The sequence below is a fragment of the Solanum tuberosum genome, unplaced genomic scaffold (assembly GCF_000226075.1).
Source record: "Solanum tuberosum cultivar DM 1-3 516 R44 unplaced genomic scaffold, SolTub_3.0 scf00192, whole genome shotgun sequence".
In the NCBI taxonomy this organism is placed as follows: Eukaryota; Viridiplantae; Streptophyta; class Magnoliopsida; order Solanales; family Solanaceae; genus Solanum; species Solanum tuberosum.
In genome coordinates, this window is record NW_006239115.1 from 788,296 (window position 1) to 798,599 (window position 10,304).

Consider the following 10,304-nt stretch of genomic DNA (forward strand, 5'->3'; position numbering starts at 1 on the left):
GCTAGTCGCCAGCTATCGCTGTCGCTGCCCCTGCTACTCCTTTCTTCATTCTCTTCTACTCCTTTAATTAAGGTTAGAGTTTCATCAATTTTAGTTTTTTTTTCAATTTGAGTTTGTTAATTAGTTTGTTGAATTTGTGTTTATTTATTGTTAATTTGAATGATTGATTGTTAGTTAGTGAGTGAATTATAGATTTTTAATTTTAGGACTAGTTTGAATCAGAGTATTTCTTGAGTTGGTATTGAAGTGTTAATTTGAAGTTAGGAGTTAGTTTATTGTAATTAGTTTATTGAATTTGTGTTTTATGATTGTTAGTTTGAATGATTGATTATTAATTAGTTGGTGAGTGAATTAGGGATTTTTGATTTTAGGACTAGTTTAGATTTGGAATTTTAGGACTAGTTTGAATTATGGTATTTCTTGAGTTGATATTGAAGTGTTAATTTGAAGTTAGAAGTTAGTAATTAAAGTGTTTTGAGTATAAGATGGCGTTGACACCACATTTTGTCCCTCCTTACTTCTAATGTATTTCGTTGAGCTTCTAAATTACTAATAAGTCGAATACTTTATAATTCACTATTATTTTCCATTTATCACTATTGCTATCGTAATTACCTATTACTTTAAATTTTATTATCATCTTTCTATTATCATTTTTACTATTTTTAAAGTATATTTTTACTAGCAACATTTATTATTAACACTTTATTGTCGTCTTTTTAAAAATAGATTGTCGTTACTTTATTTCAAGTTTCTTACTTACTAAACCTTTTATATAATGTATATTATATTAGTTATAATTAAATTAGAAGTTCAAATGATTTAATTTAAAGAAGGAAAAAGGTCATGGAAGCCCAGGGGCGGAGCTACAACATGATAAGGGTGTGCACGTGAACACTCTTCGTCGGAAAATCACATTGTTTACGTAAGTCAAAATTTATTAAATACAAATATATAATTCATTTTGCACAACCTTAACATTAATAGAGGCTTTGGCGTAGGGGAAAGGGTGTTCAAAAGGAATGCTGAGGTTGCCAGTTCGTATCTTGTTGCTATTATTTTACTTCTTTTGTTTGTCAAAAATCACACAATCCTTTGTGGGTCCACCTAATCTCAAGTTACTCTCACAAATTAAAGTTATAATTTACTTTCTTATTTAGGAGTCATTACATATTATTTATTTTATATTTATTTTCTCCATTTCAATTTATATGACATTGATAAATATTGTGCTTTATATATTATTTTTTATATAATTTTTAAATATATAAATTTTGTTTCAAAATTTATTATTTCTAAATTCACGGTCTATGTTTAAAAATTTGAATCTTGAAATTTTAAGTGTGCTACATAAATTGAAAAAGGAAAAATAATAAATTTAACTCAAACCTTAGTTTGGATATATATATTTGTAAATATAAAATAATAGTTTAAATGAGTTTCTACTTAAAGAATTAGAAAAGAAGGTTATGTGCAATTACATTTCTCAATTTCCTCTAAGTAGGTCATTCGGAGGTTTGAAAAAAAGAATTCATAAGGGGTTAATTTTTTCATAGTTTCATAATTGAATTTGGAGATTTGAACTTTTAATTAGAATTTTCACACATTTTCTATTAGAATAAAAGAAATTTAACATACATACATTAAAATAAAAAAGTAGCATAATCGATAGGTTGAAAAGTAACTTTAAATTTAAGTAAAAAATAATAATTTTTTTTTGAATATGTGCATGTGTTCTGTAAAATCTCGACCCATTAATTATAAAACTATTATTTCAATTGATATAACTTATCTTGTATTTTTGAAAGCAAACCAAATTAGAGATTTTTTTCCAAACATTGTGTTTAGTGGAAATTCTTTTATTGACGGTGTTGATAGTAAAGTCATTAGGTAGAACAAGATGGATATAAATTCATACCAAAAAAATTTGTTCGTTGCCTTCAAAAAATTTGCAAACCCTTCATTAATAGTCTAGCTCGCCACTGTGAAAGCCTATCCATTTTCAGCCCATTTACGAGCCCAAAATCAAGCAAAACCCATTAAAAAATTTGTCCAAAATTAGGCCTAAACTCGCTAGCCCTTTTTGAAATATATCAGAAAACCTCCCTAACCTAATCCCCTAAAAAAGATCAGCCACTCCCTTTCAATTTCTCTCTATTCGATTTCAGAAAATTTCCAAAATGCTTTCGGTAAAAGCAGGACTATGTTCTTCCATTTTTGTGCAAAATTGTAGTGCTTTGAAATTCTCTCTTTCATATTCAACTGATCAATCAACACAAGAAGCCAAAAGACTTTTTGAAAATATGATTTTTTTAATGTAGAAAATCACTTTAGCAACTTCAAACGACTCATTTTGGGACTCCAAGATCTACCCGTGACCTCCCTACTCTGTAAAATTTGAATTTAAAAAATAAAAAATTTGTCTTACCATTCTTTTCCTATAACTACTTCCTCATCTTCAACAAAGGAGAAACTTTTCTTAATCATAAGAACATCATACATGGTGGAAGTTATTTATAACGTTTAGCTATCACCATCCATGCCAAAATTCTTGTATTTTCTGTTTGCTTTTATCGAACTCATTAGGTTCGAGGGGTGAATCTGATCATAACAAGAGAGTAGATTCTACGCCGACGTCCTAGTTCACTACACTACAAAAGGTAAAATCTGATTCTTCTATTTAGTTAAACATTTGCAGTCGTGTTAGAAAAAAACAAGAGTTACGCATTTCTTTGTCCGTAATTATATTACAGTTGCTATTATATAATAATTTCTTTTTAGTTGTGAAAAGTCTGATTTCAATCATATAAATGGAGTTGTCATGTAGAACTATATGTTATGCTATCTTTTTTAAAATAAAATAAAAGGACCCTACTAATTTTGTGTGATAAATTGACTACTTTGGTTTGGATTTAGATATGCTAGTATGTAGAGAAATTGTAGTTACGCTCAACTAAGGATCTGAAACTGTGATTTCATATAATAATCGTGAAAGGATAATTTTACCCACTCTGTTATATTAATCTTTAGAGATACATTTGTGAGGGCTGTTTTGTGTATATTTAGTTTGGCCAAGTATGTGGAACATCTAGTTTGGTATGTAACGAGTTCCCAGTTATGACTAATATGACTTTCAACTAACTATTCTCTTTTTATATATAGTACCAAGAATCAAATTTCCTCATGTAACTCTTTTCTCATGTTTATTTGGCATAAAATCGGAGCCGGCGAGTCTCCTTTTGAAACTCAACGACACCACTACAACATGGAGCTTGCATATCCCTCACATGGAATTGATCATATATATTTCTTTTACACTACACCTGTTCGCTTTACTTATTCCCTATTTCTAGAGACGTATCCGGATAAAACGAGACATTATAGTTAATTAGTTTTCTAGTACATTACTTACCATTATGCTTATTTATTTGTTTGGTTTGCTGTTATGTTACTAGAATTTGCACAAATCTGCATGAATGACTTAAGTAATTTATCTCTAGTTAGTATCTTATTCATGTTTATAACCCTTTTTTACTCCTAGATTTAATGACTGTATTTGGATAATTTGGCAAGTTCTTTGATTTGGGATAAAAATCAGCTAACCTTTATTTTATTTAATGGATTAAATCAGATTTTTTTTGGGGATTGATTTGCAATACTATTTTTCTTTACAAAAACCTTCTTTTTTCTCTTTTAGTAAAGCCTTTTGGAGGCTCTATTTACTTTTCTTTTAAATATAAATAACTAGACTATCTTGGACCCCAAAAACTACCTTTTTGAGTCTATAACATATTTCATTAATATCGTACACCACTTTTAAAATCAAATTATTAGTCTCAAAGTTTTTTCAATATCAATCCGTCTAAAATGGAGTTTTTGATTTGTGATTTTAAGTCATAAATGATTTTATTTTGATCACTTTTATTTAAAAGTTTCTTGGTAGTAACTTTGTTTCCATGGTTTTGACAAAATAAGGAATAATTTATTTAAACTTAAATTTATCCATGTAAGCTATTTTTAGACATAAAGTTTATACTTTTATTTTTTATCCAAACTCTTTTTAATATGCTAATATTTTATTTTGGCACTTAGCCTAATCAATTAATCAAGTTCGGTTGGTTAATCATTTTTAATGGATTTTAAAGGATGCCTAACCCCTTCCCTTTAAATTAGGTGAACCCTTACCTAGAATCTTATGTTTAGTAGACCTTAAATGGAGTTAACTTTAGACAAAGACTTTAATCATTTTAGATATCCTAATTCACAATAAATAATTAGGTGGCGACTTCTTAAGTTAGTTATTAATTTGGAAATCACCAAAATGTTGTACACTATTTTACCTGATTAAAATGGGGTATAACAACTTGACGATTTCACTGGAGACTTTTTAGGTTCTAACCATAGCGGACTTAGTTTAATTAGGCTTTATGTGCTTATTTTAATTACTTTACATGTCATAAACTTGTTTTTACATAGTACTCAATTGTTAGTTTGACATAAATTAATTTAATATGCTGGCAATTATTTGTTTACTAAATATTTTTTTCTTGTTATACATTGTTTGTTTGTTATAAATGGTTTATGTGTTATTGTTTTTCTTAACTGTCATTTCGTTCATATTTCTTCACTTCTTGGAAATTTACGCTATCACACGTACACGCGAGGTGTGTTTTGCGCACGCACCCACAATTCTTTTTCAAAATCCAAAATTTAGGAGAGTTGACATATACGCGGGATGTTTGAATCTTTTTCTGTGTGACCGCATAGCCTTCTCGCTCGAGTAGTTAATTCGAGAACCTTGTGTAGTAAACTCACTCCTAGGTTACTTAGAGTAGAGCTAAACCAACACACTTTATAAGGAACATACTTCATTTCATGACCTAAGAGGCTTGATACCCTTGGTGTATTAAGTTCATTAGTCGACTTTACCTTAAATGTCCAAGTGGGTTTTCGACCCCAAGTAACGACCTATCATTATTTATGTGCATATTTGAGAAATATTTATGCCTAAATATGAACCATTTGTTCTAATTAATTAAACTTTAGGGGGTGGTATGACTAAACTTTCCATGACAGGTACGAAGACTTGATGTTTGGGTACAAGAAGTGGCATATCACCAAAAGGAACCAAGAAGGATGGACATAACAAAATTTCTTTTACTTTATTTTAAAAGTACTTTACGTTGTATTCATTCGACATGTTTTGTACCTTATTTTGATTTTTTTTTATTTAATTAATCAACAGTAATGGGATGACATATTATGACAAATATATTCCTCAGATTTACGTTAAGCCTACCTCCGACACAAAGAGGTCACAAGCATATTAAGACGCGTTTGCATGCTATCTTTACAATATATTTGAATTTACTTGATTAATTGTTTACATGTTATTCTTACAACTTATTTGACTCTACTTGATAACTTGCATGTTATGTGATTTATTTGAATTTCATGGGCATATCTTTACCTTTTCATTTAAAACTAACATTATTTGCGTTTTATTTTCTATATTTTATTTTTATTCCCAACTAAAAGTTGATTTGTGTTGACAATCGAGCTGGCCGACCATTCTCACTTCACAAGGTCCAAGTCATCAGCATTACCTCGACGTAGTTGGGCTGTTCAAGGAAGAAAAATCACTATGACTGATCCAACCGCGTCTGATTCAATTGATCCAGGACATATTATGGTTCCTAATGATTCTCCCGAGACTTCCGAAGATAGAACTACTATTTAACATGATGAACATATCTCCCGCTTGACTCAAGATATTGAGGAGCTACGTAGCGAACTAACTCAGGTTAGAGACTTGACCAATTTATCCATCACACTCCAAAGTCCACTTCCTGAACCTAGGAGTACTACACCAAACCCACCTCGTTTTTCATCACTTGATTCACCAGTTCCTGAACACTTTCCTCCACAACAATGTCCGCCTACCAACAATAACCTTCCTCCAACTACCCCCGCAAATCCACCAAATTTTCCACCCATCTACACTCCTCCACAAAGTCAACCACCTACCTACACTACTTATGCTACTCCTCTTAATCCACCACCTGTCAACCCACAAAATCAACCTTCGACTCACACTCCTTACGTTTCTCTACCCATTAACACCTATCCACAACCTACAACTACTCTCATAAACCCATCAAATCCACCACCTCCAATCCAAAGTACGCCCACTGTTCAAACTTATCCAACTCAACATATACAAGGGGAACATATTGCCAGTCCTTATGCGCAACATGTTTCTCCGATATATGCGATGGAAACTCACGCCTTTACCAACCCAATATCAATCAAGTTTCAACCTGAGTGTCACGATCCAGGAGTACCCCCTAGATGTGACAAGGCATACTCAACCCCGAAAAGTCTCATACAAGCCCCTTAGCATATCATAACATAAGACATAAGAAATGATGCAGAATTTAAAAACTTTATCCATACAATTGAAGTCTTTTATAAAAGCAAGCGGAAGTCTAACTTGTCTCAATTAACCATATAATACAATCTTTGAATAAAAAATAAGGTCACAGCCCTTTCAACATAATTCGAACATGAAATACTAGAAAGAAACTACAATGACTCATATGTCCTCAAATCTTGAGGACTCACCACAAGATAGGAGAATAGTCGATCCAAGCTTGAACCACAAGAAGATCACCTTAAGAACCGGAACCTACACTTTGTGAAAAATGTAGAAAATATGGGTAAGTATAAAAATGCACAAAGTATGATAGCCATGCATAAAATTCCTTGAAACATACTAAAAATGACATTTTATGTAAAAGCATAAGACATAAGCATATTCAACATATAGATCATCATAGCATAATAAAATCATCTCATAAGTAACCCTAAGTTATACTTGTGCAATGCATAGATAAAGATCCCATAATCCTATCTATACTAAGTACCACTTTTAGACCACCATAAACATACTTACCATTCTTGATTTCATCCTTTGTTCACATTCATAGACAAGGAAACCTTCACGTTACTAAGTCATACCAAGGAAAACAACTCATAGAAACAATCCACATTAATCATACTTCCTTACAAATAGCCTTCATATCAACATACTTAGTAGCATCATCATAAGCATATTTCATAAAGCATTATAACATTAAGGAACACACCATAACTACTCTTAAAGACTAATTGTGTAATGCATGGATAAAGTCCCATACCCCCATCCACACTAAATAGTGCATTCTTGAGAAACCATAGTTCATTATCATTCATTGTGGGGGAAAGCCTTAACCGACATAGACCATATGAACAAATCATGGAATCCGGTTTCTCCCACACCGAAAAGGGTTGTCCTACTTGCCTAGGGTAGAACCATTAACTTAGTTTAGGTGGATACACTAGCTAATAACCTATGAGGGCACATAGTTTATGGGATACAGAGATTGATACTAGATACCCCACCTCAACTCACATGAGGGCATCCATCTCAAGAGATTGCTACTAGAAACCCTGCCTTAACTCACGTATGAGTTTCCATCTCAATCAATATCCACTCGGTGCTTATAATTATTCTCCATGGAGTACTTATCATTTCATTACTTGAGTTCATTATTATGGGATACATAGATTCCTACTAGATACCCCATCTCAACTCACGTGAGGGCATCCATCTCATCCCAATATCATTCATAAGATAGCTCATAGATTTAATAGGTAAGAATATCCTTTCATCCTAAGAATCCCCATATTGTGAGAAAACCTTTCACAATATGTCCTTATCATTAATAAGTGTATAATTGAGAATAGCCTTTCAATCAACATAACATCATCATTATCATAATCATTGAAACTTCATTCATAAGTGTGTGTATGTGAGAATAACCTTTCAACAACACCACCATTACATCATAGTTATAATTATTTTATTCTCAAAGGATTCATAAAGTATGTACATAAACGTCATGATCATACATAAATCTCATAATTTGCCGTTCAAGGACCATAGATCACAATCAATGAACACACCTATAGTTACTACCTTAGGCATGGATAATAACATGATTCAAGTAATCAATTCATAACATTCATAATTCTATAACATTCTACTAACATCAATCAATACCCACACTTTAAGATCCAATTTGAGAAATTAGGGGAATTCATGGATTCTTGAAGAATTCAACTCAAAATCATATAAATTCATCAATATATCCATAAACAAACATAATTCAATCATTTAAAATGAATTTGAAAGGAATCCATGAGATTGAAGTCAAATCTAAACTTTTGGATTTTCTAGATTTGAAATTGGGGTTTTTGAAAGGGATCTATGGGTGAAGGCTACCCATAGATGAAAATCTACCATACCTTATTGAATATTCACCACGAAATTGAGGATAAAATCTTGATTCTTTAACCCTAGCTTCACCTTTCTTTTTCTTCTTCCTTGGAATTCTAGAGAGAGTTTTTTGGGGAAAGTTGGTTATGGATTTTGGGTTTGGAATTTTATGAAGTGAATGGGTTATTTAATGACTTAAAAAAACTTATATAGGTGAATTAATACTATACAAAACTACTCCACTTAATACTTAATTAAAAAGGAATTTACCTAAAAACCCCCAACTTAACCGACTTGAGGCAGCCTACGGACCCCATCCACGACCCCCACCTACGGGGCGTGGACTGACCCATAGCCTGTACTGGCAGAGCGTTGGTTGGGTTTTTGTATCCCCTCACTTAAGCCTTTGATCCACGAGCCTCTCCCACGGAGCGTGGACCACCATACGATGCGTAGGTCCCCTCCATGGGTCACTGTTTTGGGCAGTTTTGGGGTGAACTTTAGGTTCCTCCTCAAGGACCCTTGGTTGGTCCTTGGGGAGTCGTACCTTGACGTTTAACTCCCAAACCCTTCATTCTAAGTTCGAGAAGCAAGTTTTACGACTCTAACACTTACGAAAAGCTCTAGTTAAGCCTACTAATTTTCGGGGTGTTACACTGAGGTAGATCAATATGAGGAAATGGAGAAGGATGTTAAGGTAAAGGCTGATGATGTGTTAGCTAGAGAGATTCACGATCTTAAGGAAGCAATGAGAAACCTCCAAACTACCAGGGGAAACAAAAGCCTAGAATATGAGGATTTGTGTGTGCAACCTGACATTGACTTGCATGTAGGGTACAAACCGCCAAAGTTTGATATATTCAATGGAATTGGTAATCCTCATACACATCTAAGGGAGTATTATGACAAACTGGTAGGAGTGGGGAGATATGAGAGGGTCAAAATGAAGTTATTCATAAGAAGTTTATTTGGCAAAGCTCTTGCTTGGTACACACAACAAGATTTCCATAAATGGCGTGGTTGGAGTGATATGGCACAAGACTTTATGAATCGATTCAAGTTCAATACTAATATCACATGTCACGACCCAGGAGTACCCCCTAGAAGTAACATGGCGTACTCGACCCCGAAGGGGTCTAATACAAGCCCTTAGCATCATAACATAGGTAATAGAAGTAAAATACGGAACAATTTAAAACCTTTACAATAGAAGTCATATTTCATAAAAACAAGCGGAAGTCTTTCTATGCTCTTTGTCTCAAACCATCTAATAAACTCTTGAATAAAAGTCTTGGGACGCAGCCCATACAAAGTCTAAAACATAAATAAATGACATAAAGGAAATAAGGGTTTGTCCTCGAAGCTATGAGGACTCACCAATTCTTCAACTCTTCTGGATCCTTGGAAACCTAGCCTTCAAAGCAACTCAATCTCTGATACCCTACATTAGATTAGAATGTTGACAATATGCATTCGTACAAAATGTACCAAGTATGAAAGCTAGTACAACATCATAAGAGAATCTCAAATGGTTAGTCAACATAAGACATAAGCATAAGAGATAATAACATATTCATAACATAATTATCATAGTCATAGCATAATCTCCATAGTCATAACATAATCATCATAGTCATAGCATGGCCTCCAACATAAGCTTTATATAAACATAAGTCAACATAAGGCATAGTCATACTCATATAAGCATAATAGACTCTTAGTCCTCTTTACCATAGTATCACAATTCTCAAGTAACCTCAAAACCATACATGTGCGAAACAAGAATAGCATCCCATAATACCACCCAAGTCAAGTATCCTTTTTTGGTCATCTCAATCATAGTCTATATGCATGGTCAACTCTTTAAGCTTTTCTATGCCATAAGGGCACCATACTTCTAAGTAACGTCAAAGCACACTTGTGCAATGCATGAAAGGATTCCCATACTACCCTTCACACTGAGCATAACCTTGAAGTCATCTTA

The 10,304-nt window shown here is 32.9% G+C and overlaps 1 long non-coding RNA gene across 1 annotated transcript; it reads left to right on the forward strand.

Annotated features, from left to right (window-relative positions):
- The first annotated feature begins 2,090 nt into the window (after positions 1-2,090).
- On the forward strand, positions 2,091-5,270 carry LOC102585965 (uncharacterized). The gene is made up of 2 exons (XR_367877.2): positions 2,091-2,660; positions 5,077-5,270. It is a non-coding gene; the product is annotated as an uncharacterized lncRNA (long non-coding RNA).
- The last annotated feature ends 5,034 nt before the right edge of the window (positions 5,271-10,304 follow it).